Source organism: Symsagittifera roscoffensis, chromosome 1 (genome assembly GCF_963678635.1).
Source record: "Symsagittifera roscoffensis chromosome 1, txSymRosc1.1, whole genome shotgun sequence".
In the NCBI taxonomy this organism is placed as follows: Eukaryota; Metazoa; Xenacoelomorpha; order Acoela; family Convolutidae; genus Symsagittifera; species Symsagittifera roscoffensis.
Genome location: NC_087062.1, coordinates 39072642 through 39094897, shown reverse-complemented (window position 1 = coordinate 39094897; position 22256 = coordinate 39072642). Strand labels below are relative to the sequence as shown.

The window sequence follows — 22256 nt, the reverse complement described above, 5'->3', positions numbered from 1 at the left end:
ATAAAGTTTCATAGTTTGTTCCAGAAGCTGCTTCCCAGACCAGGATTCGAACCTGAGTTATTGCGGCCACAACGCAATGTCCTAACCACTAGACGATCTGGACCAATTTTACTGCAAGACAATCGTTTTCATATCTTTTCTAGATTCAGGTGCTTTTGGCGACTTGAAACTCTTTCTAGACAGACTTTTGTGGATTTTTGCTACGCAAATTTGATTTTAGTTTACTTCGGCTCTGCAAAAATTTATAGTTTTTAGCGTTTTCATTTATCGTTAATCAAAGTTTTCAGGCATGTCAAGATTTTTTGAATAATTTCTTTGATTGATTTTCAATAAGCTAAAATGTTAAGGATTATGTTAAGGAGCAATATTTTCCGAAAAGAGTAAAATTTCAAAAAAAAACAACACGGAAACAATTTAAAAATTTTGAAAACCACAAGCCAAAGACAATTAAACGAAACAATAGTAACAGAAGTAAATACAAAACAGTTTTGTATTTATTTCTGTATCTCTTTTTTCGTTTGATTGTCTTTGGCATGTGGTTTTTAAAAGTTTCTAGGTTTTTTCAGCAGCTGCAGTCAAGACCATGATTCGAACCTGGGTTATTGCGGCCACAACGCAATGTCCTAACCACTAGACGATATGGACCAATTGTACTGCTAGGCAATCGATTTCATATCTTTTCTAGATTCAGGTGCTTTTGGCGATTTGGAACTCTTTCTAGACATACTTATGTGGCTTTTTGCTTATTAAATTTGATTTCGGTTTACCTCAGCTCTGCGAAAAATTCTCGTTTTTTTTAGCGTTTTGCTTAATCATTATCAAGATTTTCTGGTATCTGATGATTTTTTGAATAACTTCTTTGATTGATTCTGAATAAGCTAATTTGTTACGGATTAGTTTTTGCAGAGCAGTATTTTCCTAAAAGAAACTGTTTTGTATTTTTTCTGTGACTATTGTTTTGTTTAATTGTTTTTGGCATGTGATTTATAAAGTTTCATAGTTTGTTCCAGAAGCTGCTTCCCAGACCAGGATTCGAACCTGAGTTATTGCGGCCACAACGCAATGTCCTAACCACTAGACGATCTGGACCAATTTTACTGCAAGACAATCGTTTTCATATCTTTTCTAGATTCAGGTGCTTTTGGCGACTTGAAACTCTTTCTAGACAGACTTTTGTGGATTTTTGCTACGCAAATTTGATTTTAGTTTACTTCGGCTCTGCAAAAATTTATAGTTTTTAGCGTTTTCATTTATCGTTAATCAAAGTTTTCAGGCATGTCAAGATTTTTTGAATAATTTCTTTGATTGATTTTCAATAAGCTAAAATGTTAAGGATTATGTTAAGGAGCAATATTTTCCGAAAAGAGTAAAATTTCAAAAAAAAACAACATGGAAACAATTTAAAAATTTTGAAAACCACAAGCCAAAGACAATTAAACGAAACAATAGTAACAGAAGTAAATACAAAACAGTTTTGTATTTATTTCTGTATCTCTTTTTTCGTTTGATTGTCTTTGGCATGTGGTTTTTAAAAGTTTCTAGGTTTTTTCAGCAGCTGCAGTCAAGACCATGATTCGAACCTGGGTTATTGCGGCCACAACGCAATGTCCTAACCACTAGACGATCTGGACCAATTGTACTGCTAGGCAATCGATTTCATATCTTTTCTAGATTCAGGTGCTTTTGGCGATTTGGAACTCTTTCTAGACATACTTATGTGGCTTTTTGCTTATTAAATTTGATTTCGGTTTACCTCAGCTCTGCGAAAAATTCTCGTTTTTTTTAGCGTTTTGCTTAATCATTATCAAGGTTTTCTGGTATCTGATGATTTTTTGAATAACTTCTTTGATTGATTCTGAATAAGCTAATTTGTTACGGATTAGTTTTTGCAGAGCAGTATTTTCCTAAAAGAAACTGTTTTGTATTTTTTCTGTGACTATTGTTTTGTTTAATTGTTTTTGGCATGTGATTTATAAAGTTTCATAGTTTGTTCCAGAAGCTGCTTCCCAGACCAGGATTCGAACCTGAGTTATTGCGGCCACAACGCAATGTCCTAACCACTAGACGATCTGGACCAATTTTACTGCAAGACAATCGTTTTCATATCTTTTCTAGATTCAGGTGCTTTTGGCGACTTGAAACTCTTTCTAGACAGACTTTTGTGGATTTTTGCTACGCAAATTTGATTTTAGTTTACTTCGGCTCTGCAAAAATTTATAGTTTTTAGCGTTTTCATTTATCGTTAATCAAAGTTTTCAGGCATGTCAAGATTTTTTGAATAATTTCTTTGATTGATTTTCAATAAGCTAAAATGTTAAGGATTATGTTAAGGAGCAATATTTTCCGAAAAGAGTAAAATTTCAAAAAAAAACAACACGGAAACAATTTAAAAATTTTGAAAACCACAAGCCAAAGACAATTAAACGAAACAATAGTAACAGAAGTAAATACAAAACAGTTTTGTATTTATTTCTGTATCTCTTTTTTCGTTTGATTGTCTTTGGCATGTGGTTTTTAAAAGTTTCTAGGTTTTTTCAGCAGCTGCAGTCAAGACCATGATTCGAACCTGGGTTATTGCGGCCACAACGCAATGTCCTAACCACTAGACGATCTGGACCAATTGTACTGCTAGGCAATCGATTTCATATCTTTTCTAGATTCAGGTGCTTTTGGCGATTTGGAACTCTTTCTAGACATACTTATGTGGCTTTTTGCTTATTAAATTTGATTTCGGTTTACCTCAGCACTGCGAAAAATTCTCGTTTTTTTTTAGCGTTTTGCTTAATCATTATCAAGGTTTTCTGGTATCTGATGATTTTTTGAATAACTTCTTTGATTGATTCTGAATAAGCTAATTTGTTACGGATTAGTTTTTGCAGAGCAGTATTTTCCTAAAAGAAACTGTTTTGTATTTTTTCTGTGACTATTGTTTTGTTTAATTGTTTTTGGCATGTGATTTATAAAGTTTCATAGTTTGTTCCAGAAGCTGCTTCCCAGACCAGGATTCGAACCTGAGTTATTCCGGCCACAACGCAATGTCCTAACCACTAGACGATCTGGACCAATTTTACTGCAAGACAATCGTTTTCATATCTTTTCTAGATTCAGGTGCTTTTGGCGACTTGAAACTCTTTCTAGACAGACTTTTGTGGATTTTTGCTACGCAAATTTGATTTTAGTTTACTTCGGCTCTGCAAAAATTTATAGTTTTTAGCGTTTTCATTTATCGTTAATCAAAGTTTTCAGGCATGTCAAGATTTTTTGAATAATTTCTTTGATTGATTTTCAATAAGCTAAAATGTTAAGGATTATGTTAAGGAGCAATATTTTCCGAAAAGAGTAAAATTTCAAAAAAAAACAACATGGAAACAATTTAAAAATTTTGAAAACCACAAGCCAAAGACAATTAAACGAAACAATAGTAACAGAAGTAAATACAAAACAGTTTTGTATTTATTTCTGTATCTCTTTTTTCGTTTGATTGTCTTTGGCATGTGGTTTTTAAAAGTTTCTAGGTTTTTTCAGCAGCTGCAGTCAAGACCATGATTCGAACCTGGGTTATTGCGGCCACAACGCAATGTCCTAACCACTAGACGATCTGGACCAATTGTACTGCTAGGCAATCGATTTCATATCTTTTCTAGATTCAGGTGCTTTTGGCGATTTGGAACTCTTTCTAGACATACTTATGTGGCTTTTTGCTTATTAAATTTGATTTCGGTTTACCTCAGCTCTGCGAAAAATTCTCGTTTTTTTTAGCGTTTTGCTTAATCATTATCAAGGTTTTCTGGTATCTGATGATTTTTTGAATAACTTCTTTGATTGATTCTGAATAAGCTAATTTGTTACGGATTAGTTTTTGCAGAGCAGTATTTTCCTAAAAGAAACTGTTTTGTATTTTTTCTGTGACTATTGTTTTGTTTAATTGTTTTTGGCATGTGATTTATAAAGTTTCATAGTTTGTTCCAGAAGCTGCTTCCCAGACCAGGATTCGAACCTGAGTTATTGCGGCCACAACGCAATGTCCTAACCACTAGACGATCTGGACCAATTTTACTGCAAGACAATCGTTTTCATATCTTTTCTAGATTCAGGTGCTTTTGGCGACTTGAAACTCTTTCTAGACAGACTTTTGTGGATTTTTGCTACGCAAATTTGATTTTAGTTTACTTCGGCTCTGCAAAAATTTATAGTTTTTAGCGTTTTCATTTATCGTTAATCAAAGTTTTCAGGCATGTCAAGATTTTTTGAATAATTTCTTTGATTGATTTTTAATAAGCTAAAATGTTAAGGATTATGTTAAGGAGCAATATTTTCCGAAAAGAGTAAAATTTCAAAAAAAAACAACATGGAAACAATTTAAAAATTTTGAAAACCACAAGCCAAAGACAATTAAACGAAACAATAGTAACAGAAGTAAATACAAAACAGTTTTGTATTTATTTCTGTATCTCTTTTTTCGTTTGATTGTCTTTGGCATGTGGTTTTTAAAAGTTTCTAGGTTTTTTCAGCAGCTGCAGTCAAGACCATGATTCGAACCTGGGTTATTGCGGCCACAACGCAATGTCCTAACCACTAGACGATCTGGACCAATTGTACTGCTAGGCAATCGATTTCATATCTTTTCTAGATTCAGGTGCTTTTGGCGATTTGGAACTCTTTCTAGACATACTTATGTGGCTTTTTGCTTATTAAATTTGATTTCGGTTTACCTCAGCTCTGCGAAAAATTCTCGTTTTTTTTAGCGTTTTGCTTAATCATTATCAAGGTTTTCTGGTATCTGATGATTTTTTGAATAACTTCTTTGATTGATTCTGAATAAGCTAATTTGTTACGGATTAGTTTTTGCAGAGCAGTATTTTCCTAAAAGAAACTGTTTTGTATTTTTTCTGTGACTATTGTTTTGTTTAATTGTTTTTGGCATGTGATTTATAAAGTTTCATAGTTTGTTCCAGAAGCTGCTTCCCAGACCAGGATTCGAACCTGAGTTATTGCGGCCACAACGCAATGTCCTAACCACTAGACGATCTGGAACAATTTTACTGCAAGACAATCGTTTTCATATCTTTTCTAGATTCAGGTGCTTTTGGCGACTTGAAACTCTTTCTAGACAGACTTTTGTGGATTTTTGCTACGCAAATTTGATTTTGGTTTACTTCGGCTCTGCAAAAATTTATAGTTTTTAGCGTTTTCATTTATCGTTAATCAAAGTTTTCAGGCATGTCAAGATTTTTTGAATAATTTCTTTGATTGATTTTCAATAAGCTAAAATGTTAAGGATTATGTTAAGGAGCAATATTTTCCGAAAAGAGTAAAATTTCAAAAAAAAACAACATGGAAACAATTTAAAAATTTTGAAAACCACAAGCCAAAGACAATTAAACGAAACAATAGTAACAGAAGTAAATACAAAACAGTTTTGTATTTATTTCTGTATCTCTTTTTTCGTTTGATTGTCTTTGGCATGTGGTTTTTAAAAGTTTCTAGGTTTTTTCAGCAGCTGCAGTCAAGACCATGATTCGAACCTGGGTTATTGCGGCCACAACGCAATGTCCTAACCACTAGACGATCTGGACCAATTGTACTGCTAGGCAATCGATTTCATATCTTTTCTAGATTCAGGTGCTTTTGGCGATTTGGAACTCTTTCTAGACATACTTATGTGGCTTTTTGCTTATTAAATTTGATTTCGGTTTACCTCAGCTCTGCGAAAAATTCTCGTTTTTTTTTAGCGTTTTGCTTAATCATTATCAAGGTTTTCTGGTATCTGATGATTTTTTGAATAACTTCTTTGATTGATTCTGAATAAGCTAATTTGTTACGGATTAGTTTTTGCAGAGCAGTATTTTCCTAAAAGAAACTGTTTTGTATTTTTTCTGTGACTATTGTTTTGTTTAATTGTTTTTGGCATGTGATTTATAAAGTTTCATAGTTTGTTCCAGAAGCTGCTTCCCAGACCAGGATTCGAACCTGAGTTATTGCGGCCACAACGCAATGTCCTAACCACTAGACGATCTGGACCAATTTTACTGCAAGACAATCGTTTTCATATCTTTTCTAGATTCAGGTGCTTTTGGCGACTTGAAACTCTTTCTAGACAGACTTTTGTGGATTTTTGCTACGCAAATTTGATTTTAGTTTACTTCGGCTCTGCAAAAATTTATAGTTTTTAGCGTTTTCATTTATCGTTAATCAAAGTTTTCAGGCATGTCAAGATTTTTTGAATAATTTCTTTGATTGATTTTCAATAAGCTAAAATGTTAAGGATTATGTTAAGGAGCAATATTTTCCGAAAAGAGTAAAATTTCAAAAAAAAACAACATGGAAACAATTTAAAAATTTTGAAAACCACAAGCCAAAGACAATTAAACGAAACAATAGTAACAGAAGTAAATACAAAACAGTTTTGTATTTATTTCTGTATCTCTTTTTTCGTTTGATTGTCTTTGGCATGTGGTTTTTAAAAGTTTCTAGGTTTTTTCAGCAGCTGCAGTCAAGACCATGATTCGAACCTGGGTTATTGCGGCCACAACGCAATGTCCTAACCACTAGACGATCTGGACCAATTGTACTGCTAGGCAATCGATTTCATATCTTTTCTAGATTCAGGTGCTTTTGGCAATTTGGAACTCTTTCTAGACATACTTATGTGGCTTTTTGCTTATTAAATTTGATTTCGGTTTACCTCAGCTCTGCGAAAAATTCTCGTTTTTTTTAGCGTTTTGCTTAATCATTATCAAGGTTTTCTGGTATCTGATGATTTTTTGAATAACTTCTTTGATTGATTCTGAATAAGCTAATTTGTTACGGATTAGTTTTTGCAGAGCAGTATTTTCCTAAAAGAAACTGTTTTGTATTTTTTCTGTGACTATTGTTTTGTTTAATTGTTTTTGGCATGTGATTTATAAAGTTTCATAGTTTGTTCCAGAAGCTGCTTCCCAGACCAGGATTCGAACCTGAGTTATTGCGGCCACAACGCAATGTCCTAACCACTAGACGATCTGGACCAATTTTACTGCAAGACAATCGTTTTCATATCTTTTCTAGATTCAGGTGCTTTTGGCGACTTGAAACTCTTTCTAGACAGACTTTTGTGGATTTTTGCTACGCAAATTTGATTTTAGTTTACTTCGGCTCTGCAAAAATTTATAGTTTTTAGCGTTTTCATTTATCGTTAATCAAAGTTTTCAGGCATGTCAAGATTTTTGGAATAATTTCTTTGATTGATTTTCAATAAGCTAAAATGTTAAGGATTATGTTAAGGAGCAATATTTTCCGAAAAGAGTAAAATTTCAAAAAAAAACAACATGGAAACAATTTAAAAATTTTGAAAACCACAAGCCAAAGACAATTAAACGAAACAATAGTAACAGAAGTAAATACAAAACAGTTTCGTATTTATTTCTGCATCTCTTTTTTCGTTTGATTGTCTTTGGCATGTGGTTTTTAAAAGTTTCTAGGTTTTTTCAGCAGCTGCAGTCAAGACCATGATTCGAACCTGGGTAATTGCGGCCACAAAGCAATGTCCTAACCACTAGACGATCTGGACCAATTGTACTGCTAGGCAATCGATTTCATATCTTTTCTAGATTCAGGTGCTTTTGGCGATTTGGAACTCTTTCTAGACATACTTATGTGGCTTTTTGCTTATTAAATTTGATTTCGGTTTACCTCAGCTCTGCGAAAAATTCTCGTTTTTTTTAGCGTTTTGCTTAATCATTATCAAGGTTTTCTGGTATCTGATGATTTTTTGAATAACTTCTTTGATTGATTCTGAATAAGCTAATTTGTTACGGATTAGTTTTTGCAGAGCAGTATTTTCCTAAAAGAAACTGTTTTGTATTTTTTCTGTGACTATTGTTTTGTTTAATTGTTTTTGGCATGTGATTTATAAAGTTTCATAGTTTGTTCCAGAAGCTGCTTCCCAGACCAGGATTCGAACCTGAGTTATTGCGGCCACAACGCAATGTCCTAACCACTAGACGATCTGGAACAATTTTACTGCAAGACAATCGTTTTCATATCTTTTCTAGATTCAGGTGCTTTTGGCGACTTGAAACTCTTTCTAGACAGACTTTTGTGGATTTTTGCTACGCAAATTTGATTTTAGTTTACTTCGGCTCTGCAAAAATTTATAGTTTTTAGCGTTTTCATTTATCGTTAATCAAAGTTTTCAGGCATGTCAAGATTTTTTGAATAATTTCTTTGATTGATTTTCAATAAGCTAAAATGTTAAGGATTATGTTAAGGAGCAATATTTTCCGAAAAGAGTAAAATTTCAAAAAAAAACAACATGGAAACAATTAAAAAAATTTGAAAACCACAAGCCAAAGACAATTAAACGAAACAATAGTAACAGAAGTAAATACAAAACAATTTTGTATTTATTTCTGTAACTCTTTTTTCGTTTAATTGTCTTTGGCACGTGGTTTTTAAAAGTTTCTAGGTTTTTTCAGCAGCTGCAGTCAAGACCATGATTCGAACCTGGGTTAATGCGGCCACAACGCAATGTCCTAACAAATAGACGATCTGGACCAATTGTACTGCAAGGCAATAGATTTAATATCTTTTCTAGATTCAGGTGCTTTTGGCGACTTGGAACTCTTTCTAGACAGACTTTTGTGGATTTTTGCTACGCAAATTTGATTTTAGTTTACTTCGGCTCTGCAAAAATTTATAGTTTTTAGCGTTTTCATTTATCGTTAATCAAAGTTTTCAGGCATGTCAAGATTTTTTGAATAATTTCTTTGATTGATTTTCAATAAGCTAAAATGTTAAGGATTATGTTAAGGAGCAATATTTTCCAAAAAGAGTAAAATTTCAAAAAAAAACAACATGGAAACAATTTAAAAAATTTGAAAACCACAAGCCAAAGACAATTAAACGAAACAATAGTAACAGAAGTAAATACAAAACAGTTTTGTATTTATTTCTGTATCTCTTTTTTCGTTTGATTGTCTTTGGCATGTGGTTTTTAAAAGTTTCTAGGTTTTTTCAGCAGCTGCAGTCAAGACCATGATTCGAACCTGGGTTATTGCGGCCACAACGCAATGTCCTAACCACTAGACGATCTGGACCAATTGTACTGCAAGGCAATCGATTTCATATCTTTTCTAGATTCAGGTGCTTTTGGCGATTTGGAACTCTTTCTAGACATACTTGTGTGGCTTTTTGCTTATTAAATTTGATTTCGGTTTACCTCAGCTCTGCGAAAAATTCTCGGTTTTTTTAGCGTTTTGCTTAATCATTATCAAGGTTTTCTGGTATCTGATGATTTTTTGAATAACTTCTTTGATTGATTCTGAATAAGCTAATTTGTTACGGATTAGTTTTTGCAGAGCAGTATTTTCCTAAAAGAAACTGTTTTGTATTTTTTCTGTGACTATTGTTTTGTTTAATTGTTTTTGGCATGTGATTTATAAAGTTTCATAGTTTGTTCCAGAAGCTGCTTCCCAGACCAGGATTCGAACCTGAGTTATTGCGGCCACAACGCAATGTCCTAACCACTAGACGATCTGGACCAATTTTACTGCAAGACAATCGTTTTCATATCTTTTCTAGATTCAGGTGCTTTTGGCGACTTGAAACTCTTTCTAGACAGACTTTTGTGGATTTTTGCTACGCAAATTTGATTTTAGTTTACTTCGGCTCTGCAAAAATTTATAGTTTTTAGCGTTTTCATTTATCGTTAATCAAAGTTTTCAGGCATGTCAAGATTTTTTGAATAATTTCTTTGATTGATTTTCAATAAGCTAAAATGTTAAGGATTATGTTAAGGAGCAATATTTTCCGAAAAAAGTAAAATTTCAAAAAAAAACAACATGGAAACAATTTAAAAATTTCGAAAACCACAAGCCAAAGACAATTAAACGAAACAATAGTAACAGAAGTAAATACAAAACAGTTTTGTATTTATTTCTGTATCTCTTTTTTCGTTTGATTGTCTTTGGCATGTGGTTTTTAAAAGTTTCTAGGTTTTTTCAGCAGCTGCAGTCAAGACCATGATTCGAACCTGGGTTATTGCGGCCACAACGCAATGTCCTAACCACTAGACGATCTGGACCAATTGTACTGCTAGGCAATCGATTTCATATCTTTTCTAGATTCAGGTGCTTTTGGCGATTTGGAACTCTTTCTAGACATACTTATGTGGCTTTTTGCTTATTAAATTTGATTTCGGTTTACCTCAGCTCTGCGAAAAATTCTCGTTTTTTTTAGCGTTTTGCTTAATCATTATCAAGGTTTTCTGGTATCTGATGATTTTTTGAATAACTTCTTTGATTGATTCTGAATAAGCTAATTTGTTACGGATTAGTTTTTGCAGAGCAGTATTTTCCTAAAAGAAACTGTTTTGTATTTTTTCTGTGACTATTGTTTTGTTTAATTGTTTTTGGCATGTGATTTATAAAGTTTCATAGTTTGTTCCAGAAGCTGCTTCCCAGACCAGGATTCGAACCTGAGTTATTGCGGCCACAACGCAATGTCCTAACCACTAGACGATCTGGACCAATTTTACTGCAAGACAATCGTTTTCATATCTTTTCTAGATTCAGGTGCTTTTGGCGACTTGAAACTCTTTCTAGACAGACTTTTGTGGATTTTTGCTACGCAAATTTGATTTTAGTTTACTTCGGCTCTGCAAAAATTTATAGTTTTTAGCGTTTTCATTTATCGTTAATCAAAGTTTTCAGGCATGTCAAGATTTTTTAAATAATTTCTTTGATTGATTTTCAATAAGCTAAAATGTTAAGGATTATGTTAAGGAGCAATATTTTCCGAAAAGAGTAAAATTTCAAAAAAAAACAACATGGAAACAATTTAAAAATTTTGAAAACCACAAGCCAAAGACAATTAAACGAAACAATAGTAACAGAAGTAAATACAAAACAGTTTTGTATTTATTTCTGTATCTCTTTTTTCGTTTGATTGTCTTTGGCATGTGGTTTTTAAAAGTTTCTAGGTTTTTTCAGCAGCTGCAGTCAAGACCATGATTCGAACCTGGGTTATTGCGGCCACAACGCAATGTCCTAACCACTAGACGATCTGGACCAATTGTACTGCTAGGCAATCGATTTCATATCTTTTCTAGATTCAGGTGCTTTTGGCGATTTGGAACTCTTTCTAGACATACTTATGTGGCTTTTTGCTTATTAAATTTGATTTCGGTTTACCTCAGCTCTGCGAAAAATTCTCGTTTTTTTTAGCGTTTTGCTTAATCATTATCAAGGTTTTCTGGTATCTGATGATTTTTTGAATAACTTCTTTGATTGATTCTGAATAAGCTAATTTGTTACGGATTAGTTTTTGCAGAGCAGTATTTTCCTAAAAGAAACTGTTTTGTATTTTTTCTGTGACTATTGTTTTGTTTAATTGTTTTTGGCATGTGATTTATAAAGTTTCATAGTTTGTTCCAGAAGCTGCTTCCCAGACCAGGATTCGAACCTGAGTTATTGCGGCCACAACGCAATGTCCTAACCACTAGACGATCTGGACCAATTTTACTGCAAGACAATCGTTTTCATATCTTTTCTAGATTCAGGTGCTTTTGGCGACTTGAAACTCTTTCTAGACAGACTTTTGTGGATTTTTGCTACGCAAATTTGATTTTAGTTTACTTCGGCTCTGCAAAAATTTATAGTTTTTAGCGTTTTCATTTATCGTTAATCAAAGTTTTCAGGCATGTCAAGATTTTTTAAATAATTTCTTTGATTGATTTTCAATAAGCTAAAATGTTAAGGATTATGTTAAGGAGCAATATTTTCCGAAAAGAGTAAAATTTCAAAAAAAAACAACATGGAAACAATTTAAAAATTTTGAAAACCACAAGCCAAAGACAATTAAACGAAACAATAGTAACAGAAGTAAATACAAAACAATTTTGTATTTTTTTCTGTAACTCTTTTTTCGTTTAATTGTCTTTGGCACGTGGTTTTAAAAAGTTTATAGGTTTTTTCAGCAGCTGCAGTCAAGGCCATGATTCGAACCTGGGTTAATGCGGCCACAACGCAATGTCTTAACAAATAGACGATCTGGACCAATTGTACTGCAAGGCAATAGATTTAATATCTTTTCTAGATTCAGGTGCTTTTGGCGACTTGGAACTCTTTCTAGACAGACTTTTGTGGATTTTTGCTACGCAAATTTGATTTTAGTTTACTTCGGCTCTGCGAAAATTTATAGTTTTTAGCGTTTTCATTTATCGTTAATCAAAGTTTTCAGGCATGTCAAGATTTTTTGAATAATTTCTTTGATTGATTTTCAATAAGCTAAAATGTTAAGGATTATGTTAAGGAGCAATATTTTCCGAAAAGAGTAAAATTTCAAAAAAAAACAACATGGAAACAATTAAAAAATTTTGAAAACCACAAGCCAAAGACAATTAAACGAAACAATAGTAACAGAAGTAAATACAAAACAGTTTTGTATTTATTTCTGTAACTCTTTTTTCGTTTAATTGTCTTTGGCACGTGGTTTTAAAAAGTTTATAGGTTTTTTCAGCAGCTGCAGTCAGGACCAGGATTCGAAACTGGGTTATTGCGTCGACAACGCAATGTCCTAACCACTTGACGCTCTGGACCAATTGTACTGCAAGCCAATCGATTTCATATCTTTTCTAGATTCAGGTGCTTTTGGCGATTTGGATTTCTCGTTTTTGGTGCTTTTGGCGATTTGGATTTCTTTCTAGACATACTTTTGTGGCTTTTTGCTTATTAAATTTGATTTCGGTTTACTTCAGCTCTGCAAAAATTTCTCGTTTTTTTAGCGTTTTGCTTAATCATTATCAAGGTTTTCTGGTATCTGATGATTTTTTGAATAACTTCTTTGATTGATTCTGAATAAGCTAATTTGTTACGGATTAGTTTTTGCAGAGCAGTATTTTCCTAAAAGAAACTGTTTTGTATTTTTTCTGTGACTATTGTTTTGTTTAATTGTTTTTGGCATGTGATTTATAAAGTTTCATAGTTTGTTCCAGAAGCTGCTTCCCAGACCAGGATTCGAACCTGAGTTATTGCGGCCACAACGCAATGTCCTAACCACTAGACGATCTGGACCAATTTTACTGCAAGACAATCGTTTTCATATCTTTTCTAGATTCAGGTGCTTTTGGCGACTTGAAACTCTTTCTAGACATACTTTTGTGGATTTTTGCTAAGCAAATTTGGTTTTAGTTTACTTCGGCTCTGCAAAAATTTCTCGTTTTTTTTAGCATTTTCATTAATCGTTAATGAAATTTTCTGGCATGTCAAGATTTTTTGAATAACCTCTTTGATTGATTTTCAATAAGCTAAAATGTTAAGGATTATTTTTGCAGAGCAATATTTTCCGAATAGAGTAAAATTTCAAAAAAACTACATAGAAACAACTAAAAATTTTTTAAAACCACAAGCCAAAGACAATTAAACGAAACAATAGTAACAGAAGTAAATACAAAACAGTTTTGTTATTATTTCTGTAACTCTTTTTTCGTTTAATTGTCTTTGGCATGTGGTTTTTAAAAGTTTATAGGTTTTTTCAGCAGCTGCAGTCAAGACCATGATTCGAACCTGGGTTAATGCGGCCACAACGCAATGTCCTAACAAATAGACGATCTGGACCAATTGTACTGCAAGGCAATAGATTTAATATCTTTTCTAGATTCAGGTGCTTTTGGCGACTTGGAACTCTTTCTAGACAGACTTTTGTGGATTTTTGCTAAGCAAATTTGATTTTAGTTTACTTCGGCTCTGCAAAAATTTCTAGTTTTTAGCGTTTTCATTAATCGTTAATCAAAGTTTTCAGGCATGTCAAGATTTTTTGAATAACTTCTTTGATTGATTTTCAATAAGCTAAAATGTTAAGGATTATTTTAAGGAGCAATATTTTCCGAAAAGAGTAAAATTTCAAAAAAAACTTCATGGAAACAACTAAAAAATTACGAAAACCACAGGCCAAAGACAATTAAACGAAACAATAGTAACTGAAGTAATTACAAAACAGTTTTGTATTTATTTCTGTAACTCTTTTTTCGTTTAATTGTCTTTGGCATGTGGTTTTTAAAAGTTTATAGGTTTTTTCAGCAGCTGCAGTCAAGACCAGGATACGAAACTGGGTTATTGCGTCGACAACGCAATATCCTAACCACTTGAAGCTCTGGACCATTTGTACTGCAAGACAATCGTTTTCAAATCTTTTCTAGATTCAGGTGCTTTTGCGATTTGGAACACTTTCTAGACAGCCTTTTTGGCTTTTTGCTTATAAAATTTGATTTCAGTTTACTTCAGCTCTGCAAAAATTTCTCGTATTTTTAGCGTTTTCATTAATCGTTAATCAAAGTTTTCTGGCCTGTCAAGATTTTTTAAATAACTTCTTTGATTGATTTTCAATAAGCTAAAATGCTAAGGATTATTTTTACAGAGCAATATTTTCCGAATAGAGTAAAATTTCAAAAAAAACTAAATGGAAACAACAAAAATTTTTTAAAAACCAAAAACCAAAGACAATTAAACGAAACAATAGTAACAGAAGTAAATACAAAACAGTTTTGTAATTATTTCTTTAACTCTTTTTTCGTTTAATTGTCTTTGGCATGTGGTTTTTAAAAAGTTTATAGGTTTTTTCAGCAGCTGCAGTCAAGACCATGATTCGAACCTGGGTTATTGCGACCACAACGCAATGTCCTAACAAATAGACGATCTGGACCAACTGTACTGCAAGGCAATAGATTTCATATCTTTTCTAGATTCAGGTGCTTTTGGCGACTTGGAACTCTTTCTAGACATACTTTTGTGGATTTTTGCTAAGCAAATTTGATTTTAGTTTACTTCGGCTCTGCAAAAAATTCTCGTTTTTTTTAGCGTTTTCATTAATCGTTAATCAAAGTTTTCTGGCATGTCAAGATTTTTTGAATAACTTCTTTGATTGATTTTCAATAAGCTAAAATGCTAAGGATTATTTTTACAGAGCAATATTTTCCGAATAGAGTAAAATTTCAAAAAAAACTACATGGAAACAACTAAAAAATTTTAAAAACCACAAGCCAAAGACAATTAAACGAAACAATAGTAACAGAAGTAAATACAAAACAGTTTTGTATTTATTTCTGTGTCTCTTTTTTCGTTTGATTGTCTTTGGCATGTGGTTTTTAAAAGTTTCTAGGTTTTTTCAGCAGCTGCAGTCAAGACCATGATTCGAACTTGGGTTATTGCGGCCACAACGCAATGTCCTAACCACTAGACGATCTCGACCACTTGTACTGCAAGGCAATAGATTTCATATCTTTTCTAGATTCAGGTGCTTTTGGCGATTTGGATTTCTTTCTAGACATACATTTGTGGCTTTTTGCTTATTAAATTTGATTTCGGTTTATTTCAACTCTGCAAAAATTTCTCGTTTTTTTAGCGTTTTCCTTAATCATTATCAAGGTTTTCTGGTATCTGATGATTTTTGAATAACTTCTTTGACAGATTTTCAATAAGCTAAAATGTTAAGGATTAGTTATGCAGAGCAGTATTTTCCTAAAACAAACTGTTTTGTATTTTTTCTGTAACTATTGTTTCGTTTAATTGTTTTTGGCAAACGGTGTATAAAACTTTTTAGTTTTTTCCAGAAGCTGCTGCTGTCCAGACCAGGATTCGAACCTGGGTTACTGCGGCCACAAAGCAATGCCCTAACCTCTAGACGATCTGGACCAATTGTCCTGCAAGGCAATCGATTTCATTTTTTTTTTCAAGATTCAGGTGCTTTTGGCGACTTTGAACTCTTTCTAGACAGATTTTTGTGGACTTTTGATTATGAAATTTGATTTCGGTAACCTCAGCTCTGCAAAAATTTCTCCTTTTTTTTAGAGTTTTTCTTAATCATTAATCAAGGTTTTCTGGTATCTGATGATTTTTCGAATAACTTCTTTGATTGATTTTCAATTAGCTAAATTGTTTAGGATTAGTTGTTGCAGAGCAGTATTTTCCTAAAAGAAACTGTTAAGTATTTTTTCTGCAACTATTGTTTCGTTTAATTGTTTTTGGCAAATGGTGTATAAAATTTTTTAGTTTTTTCCAGAAGCTGCTGTCCAGACCAGGATTCGAACCTGGGTTATTGCGGCCACAACGCAATGTCCTAACCTCTAGACGATCTGGACCAATTGTCCTGCAACGCAATCGATTTCATTTTTTTTCAAGATTCAGGTGCTTTTGGCGACTTTGAACTCTTTCTAGACAGACTTTTGTGGATTTTTGATTATGAAGTTTGATTTCGGTAACCTCAGCTCTGCAAAAACTCCCTTTTTTTTCAGCGTTTTTCTTAATCATTAATCAAGGTTTTCTGGTATCTGATGATTTTTCGAATAACTTCTTTGATTGATTTTCAATAAGCTAAATTGTTTAGGATTAGTTGTTGCAGAGCAGTATTTTCCTAAAAGAAACTGTTTTGTATTTTTTCTGTAAGTATTGTTTCGTTTAATTGTTTTTGGCAAACGGTGTATAAAATTTTTTTTAGTTTTTTCCAGAAGCTGCTGCTGTCCAGACCAGGATTCGAACCTGGGTTACTGCGGCCACAAAGCAATGCCCTAACCTCTAGACGATCTGGACCAATTGTCCTGCAAGGCAATCGATTTCATTTTTTTTTTCAAGATTCAGGTGCTTTTGGCGACTTTGAACTCTTTCTAGACAGATTTTTGTGGACTTTTGATTATGAAATTTGATTTCGGTAACCTCAGCTCTGCAAAAATTTCTCCTTTTTTTAGAGTTTTTCTTAATCATTAATCAAGGTTTTCTGGTATCTGATGATTTTTCGAATAACTTCTTTGATTGATTTTCAATTAGCTAAATTGTTTAGGATTAGTTGTTGCAGAGCAGTATTTTCCTAAAAGAAACTGTTAAGTATTTTTTCTGCAACTATTGTTTCGTTTAATTGTTTTTGGCAAATGGTGTATAAAATTTTTTAGTTTTTTCCAGAAGCTGCTGTCCAGACCAGGATTCGAACCTGGGTTATTGCGGCCACAACGCAATGTCCTAACCTCTAGACGATCTGGACCAATTGTCCTGCAACGCAATCGATTTCATTTTTTTTCAAGATTCAGGTGCTTTTGGCGACTTTGAACTCTTTCTAGACAGACTTTTGTGGATTTTTGATTATGAAGTTTGATTTCGGTAACCTCAGCTCTGCAAAAACTCCCTTTTTTTTCAGCGTTTTTCTTAATCATTAATCAAGGTTTTCTGGTATCTGATGATTTTTCGAATAACTTCTTTGATTGATTTTCAATAAGCTAAATTGTTTAGGATTAGTTGTTGCAGAGCAGTATTTTCCTAAAAGAAAATGTTTTGTAATTTTTCTGTAAGTATTGTTTCGTTTAATTGTTTTTGGCATATGGTGTATAAAATTGTTAAGTTTTTTCCAGAAGCTGCTGTCCAGACCAGGATTCGAACCTGGGTTATTGCGGCCACAACGCAATGTCCTAACCACTAGTCGATCTCGACCAATTGTACTGCAAGGCAATAGATTTCATATCTTTTCTAGATTCAGGTGCTTTTGGCGATTTGGATTTCTTTCTAGACATACTTTTGTGGATTTTTGCTAAGCAAATTTGGTTTTAGTTTACTTCGGCTCTGCAAAAATTTCTCGTTTTTTTTAGCATTTTCATTAATCGTTAATCAAATTTTCTGGCATGTCAAGATTTTTTGAATAACCACTTTGATTGATTTTCAATAAGCTGAAATGTTAAGGATTATTTTTGCAGAGCAATATTTTCCGAATAGAGTAAAATTTCAAAAAAACTACATAGAAACAACTAAAAATTTTTTAAAACCACAAGCCAAAGACAATTAAACGAAACAATAGTAACAGAAGTAAATACAAAACAGTTTTGTATTTATTTCTGTAACTCTTTCTTCGTTTAATTGTCTTTAGCATGTGGTTTTTAAAAGTTTATAGGTTTTTTCAGCAGCTGCAGTCAAGACCATGATACGAACCTGGGTTATTGCGGCCACAACGAACTGTCCTTACCACTAGACGACGTGGACCAATTGTACTGCAAGGCAATCGACTTCATATCTTTTCTAGATTCAGGTGCTTTTGGCGACTTGGAACTCTTTCTAGACATACTTTTGTGGATTTTTGCTAAGCAAATTTGGTTTTAGTTTACTTCGGCTCTGCAAAATTTTCTCGTTTTTTTTTTAGCATTTTCATTAATTGTTAATCAAATTTTCTGGCATGTCAAGATTTTTTGAATAACCTCTTTGATTGATTTTCAATAAGCTAAAATGTTAAGGATTATTTTTGCAGAGCAATATTTTCCGAATAGAGTAAAATTTCAAAAAAACTACATAGAAACAACTAAAATTTTTTTAAAACCACAAGCCAAAGACAATTAAACGAAACAATAGTAACAGAAGTAAATACAAAACAGTTTCGTATATATTTCTGTAACTCTTTCTTCGTTTAATTGTCTTTAGCATGTGGTTTTTAAAAGTTTATAGGTTTTTTCAGCAGCTGCAGTCAAGACCATGATACGAACCTGGGTTATTGCGGCCACAACGAACTGTCCTTACCACTAGACGATGTGGACCAATTGTACTGCAAGGCAATCGACTTCATATCTTTTCTAGATTCAGGTGCTTTTGGCGACTTGGAACTCTTTCTAGACATACTTTTGTGGATTTTTGCTAAGCAAATTTGATTTTAGTTTACTTCGGCTCTGCAAAAATTTCTAGTTTTTTTAGCGTTTTCATTAATCGTTAATCAAAGTTTTCTGGCATGACAAGATTTTTTGAATAACTTCTTTGATTGATTTTCAAAAAGCTAAAATGTTAAAGATTATTTTTGCAGAGCAATATTTTCCGAATAGAGTAAAATTTCAAAAAAAACTACATGGAAACAACTAAAAATTTTTGAAAACCACAAGCCAAAGACAATTAAACGAAACAATAGTAACAGAAGTAAATACAAAACAGTTTTGTAATTATTTCTGTAACTCTTTCTTCGTTTAATTGTCTTTAGCATGTGGTTTTTAAAAGTTTATAGGTTTTTTCAGCAGCTGCAGTCAAGACCATGATACGAACCTGGGTTATTGCGGCCACAACGAACTGTCCTTACCACTAGACGATGTGGACCAATTGTACTGCAAGGCAATCGACTTCATATCTTTTCTAGATTCAGGTGCTTTTGGCGTCTTGGAACTCTTTCTAGACATACTTTTGTGGATTTTTGCTAAGCAAATTTGATTTTAGTTTACTTCGGCTCTGCAAAAATTTCTAGTTTTTTTAGCGTTTTCATTAATCGTTAATCAAAGTTTTCTGGCATGTCAAGATTTTTTGAATAACTTCTTTGATTGATTTTCAATAAGCTAAAATGTTAAAGATTATTTTTGCAGAGCAATATTTTCCGAATAGAGTAAAATTTCAAAAAAACTACATGGAAACAACTAAAAATTTTTGAAAACCACAAGCCAAAGACAATTAAACGAAACAATAGTAACAGAAGTAAATACAAAACAGTTTTGTTATTATTTCTGTGACTCTTTTTTCGTTTAATTGTCTTTGGCATGTGGTTTTTAAAAGTTTATAGGTTTTTTCAGCAGCTGCAGTCAAGACCATGATTCGAACCTGGGTTAATGCGGCCACAACGCAATGTCCTAACAAATAGACGATCTGGACCAATTGTACTGCAAGGCAATAGATTTAATAATATCTTCTCTAGATTCAGGTGCTTTTGGCGACTTGGAACTCTTTCTAGACAGACTTTTGTGGATTTTTGCTAAGCAAATTTGATTTTAGTTTACTTCGGCTCTGCAAAAATTTCTAGTTTTTAGCGTTTTCATTAATCGTTAATCAAAGTTTTCAGGCATGTCAAGATTTTTTGAATAACTTCTTTGATTAATTTTCAATAAGCTAAAATGTTAAGGATTATGTTAAGGAGCAATATTTTCCGAAAAGAGTAAAATTTCAAAAAAAACTTCATGGAAACATCTAAAAAATTACGAAAACCACAGGCAAAAGACAATTAAACGAAACAATAGTAACTGAAGTAATTACAAAACAGTTTTGTATTTATTTCTGTAACTCTTTTTTCGTTTAATTGTCTTTGGCATGTGGTTTTCAAAAGTTTATAGGTTTTTTCAGCAGCTGCAGTCAAGACCAGGATACGAAACTGGGTTATTGCGGCCACAACGAACTGTCCTTACCACTAGACGACGTGGACCAATTGTACTGCAAGGCAATCGACTTCATATCTTTTCTAGATTCAGGTGCTTTTGGCGACTTGGAACTCTTTCTAGACATACTTTTGTGGATTTTTGCTAAGCAAATTTGGTTTTAGTTTACTTCGGCTCTGCAAAATTTTCTCGTTTTTTTTTTAGCATTTTCATTAATTGTTAATCAAATTTTCTGGCATGTCAAGATTTTTTGAATAACCTCTTTGATTGATTTTCAATAAGCTAAAATGTTAAGGATTATTTTTGCAGAGCAATATTTTCCGAATAGAGTAAAATTTCAAAAAAACTACATAGAAACAACTAAAATTTTTTTAAAACCACAAGCCAAAGACAATTAAACGAAACAATAGTAACAGAAGTAAATACAAAACAGTTTCGTATATATTTCTGTAACTCTTTCTTCGTTTAATTGTCTTTAGCATGTGGTTTTTAAAAGTTTATAGGTTTTTTCAGCAGCTGCAGTCAAGACCATGATACGAACCTGGGTTATTGCGGCCACAACGAACTGTCCTTACCACTAGACGATGTGGACCAATTGTACTGCAAGGCAATCGACTTCATATCTTTTCTAGATTCAGGTGCTTTTGGCGACTTGGAACTCTTTCTAGACATACTTTTGTGGATTTTTGCTAAGCAAATTTGATTTTAGTTTACTTCGGCTCTGCAAAAATTTCTAGTTTTTTTAGCGTTTTCATTAATCGTTAATCAAAGTTTTCTGGCATGACAAGATTTTTTGAATAACTTCTTTGATTGATTTTCAAAAAGCTAAAATGTTAAAGATTATTTTTGCAGAGCAATATTTTCCGAATAGAGTAAAATTTCAAAAAAAACTACATGGAAACAACTAAAAATTTTTGAAAACCACAAGCCAAAGACAATTAAACGAAACAATAGTAACAGAAGTAAATACAAAACAGTTTTGTAATTATTTCTGTAACTCTTTCTTCGTTTAATTGTCTTTAGCATGTGGTTTTTAAAAGTTTATAGGTTTTTTCAGCAGCTGCAGTCAAGACCATGATACGAACCTGGGTTATTGCGGCCACAACGAACTGTCCTTACCACTAGACGATGTGGACCAATTGTACTGCAAGGCAATCGACTTCATATCTTTTCTAGATTCAGGTGCTTTTGGCGTCTTGGAACTCTTTCTAGACATACTTTTGTGGATTTTTGCTAAGCAAATTTGATTTTAGTTTACTTCGGCTCTGCAAAAATTTCTAGTTTTTTTAGCGTTTTCATTAATCGTTAATCAAAGTTTTCTGGCATGTCAAGATTTTTTGAATAACTTCTTTGATTGATTTTCAATAAGCTAAAATGTTAAAGATTATTTTTGCAGAGCAATATTTTCCGAATAGAGTAAAATTTCAAAAAAACTACATGGAAACAACTAAAAATTTTTGAAAACCACAAGCCAAAGACAATTAAACGAAACAATAGTAACAGAAGTAAATACAAAACAGTTTTGTTATTATTTCTGTGACTCTTTTTTCGTTTAATTGTCTTTGGCATGTGGTTTTTAAAAGTTTATAGGTTTTTTCAGCAGCTGCAGTCAAGACCATGATTCGAACCTGGGTTAATGCGGCCACAACGCAATGTCCTAACAAATAGACGATCTGGACCAATTGTACTGCAAGGCAATAGATTTAATAATATCTTCTCTAGATTCAGGTGCTTTTGGCGACTTGGAACTCTTTCTAGACAGACTTTTGTGGATTTTTGCTAAGCAAATTTGATTTTAGTTTACTTCGGCTCTGCAAAAATTTCTAGTTTTTAGCGTTTTCATTAATCGTTAATCAAAGTTTTCAGGCATGTCAAGATTTTTTGAATAACTTCTTTGATTAATTTTCAATAAGCTAAAATGTTAAGGATTATGTTAAGGAGCAATATTTTCCGAAAAGAGTAAAATTTCAAAAAAAACTTCATGGAAACATCTAAAAAATTACGAAAACCACAGGCAAAAGACAATTAAACGAAACAATAGTAACTGAAGTAATTACAAAACAGTTTTGTATTTATTTCTGTAACTCTTTTTTCGTTTAATTGTCTTTGGCATGTGGTTTTCAAAAGTTTATAG

At 32.7% G+C, this 22256-nt stretch overlaps 1 protein-coding gene and 2 non-coding genes across 12 annotated transcripts in view; all 3 read right to left on the bottom strand.

Annotated features, from left to right (window-relative positions):
* LOC134844147 (muscle calcium channel subunit alpha-1-like) overlaps positions 1-22256 on the bottom strand; it is a 181873-nt gene that overhangs the window by 92559 nt on the left and 67058 nt on the right. The gene's annotated exons all lie outside the window — the stretch shown is intronic.
* On the bottom strand, positions 16043-16114 carry Trnah-gug (transfer RNA histidin (anticodon GUG)). Its single transcript has one exon. It is a non-coding gene; the product is annotated as a tRNA-His (tRNA).
* Positions 16936-17007, bottom strand: Trnah-gug (transfer RNA histidin (anticodon GUG)). Its single transcript has one exon. It is a non-coding gene; the product is annotated as a tRNA-His (tRNA).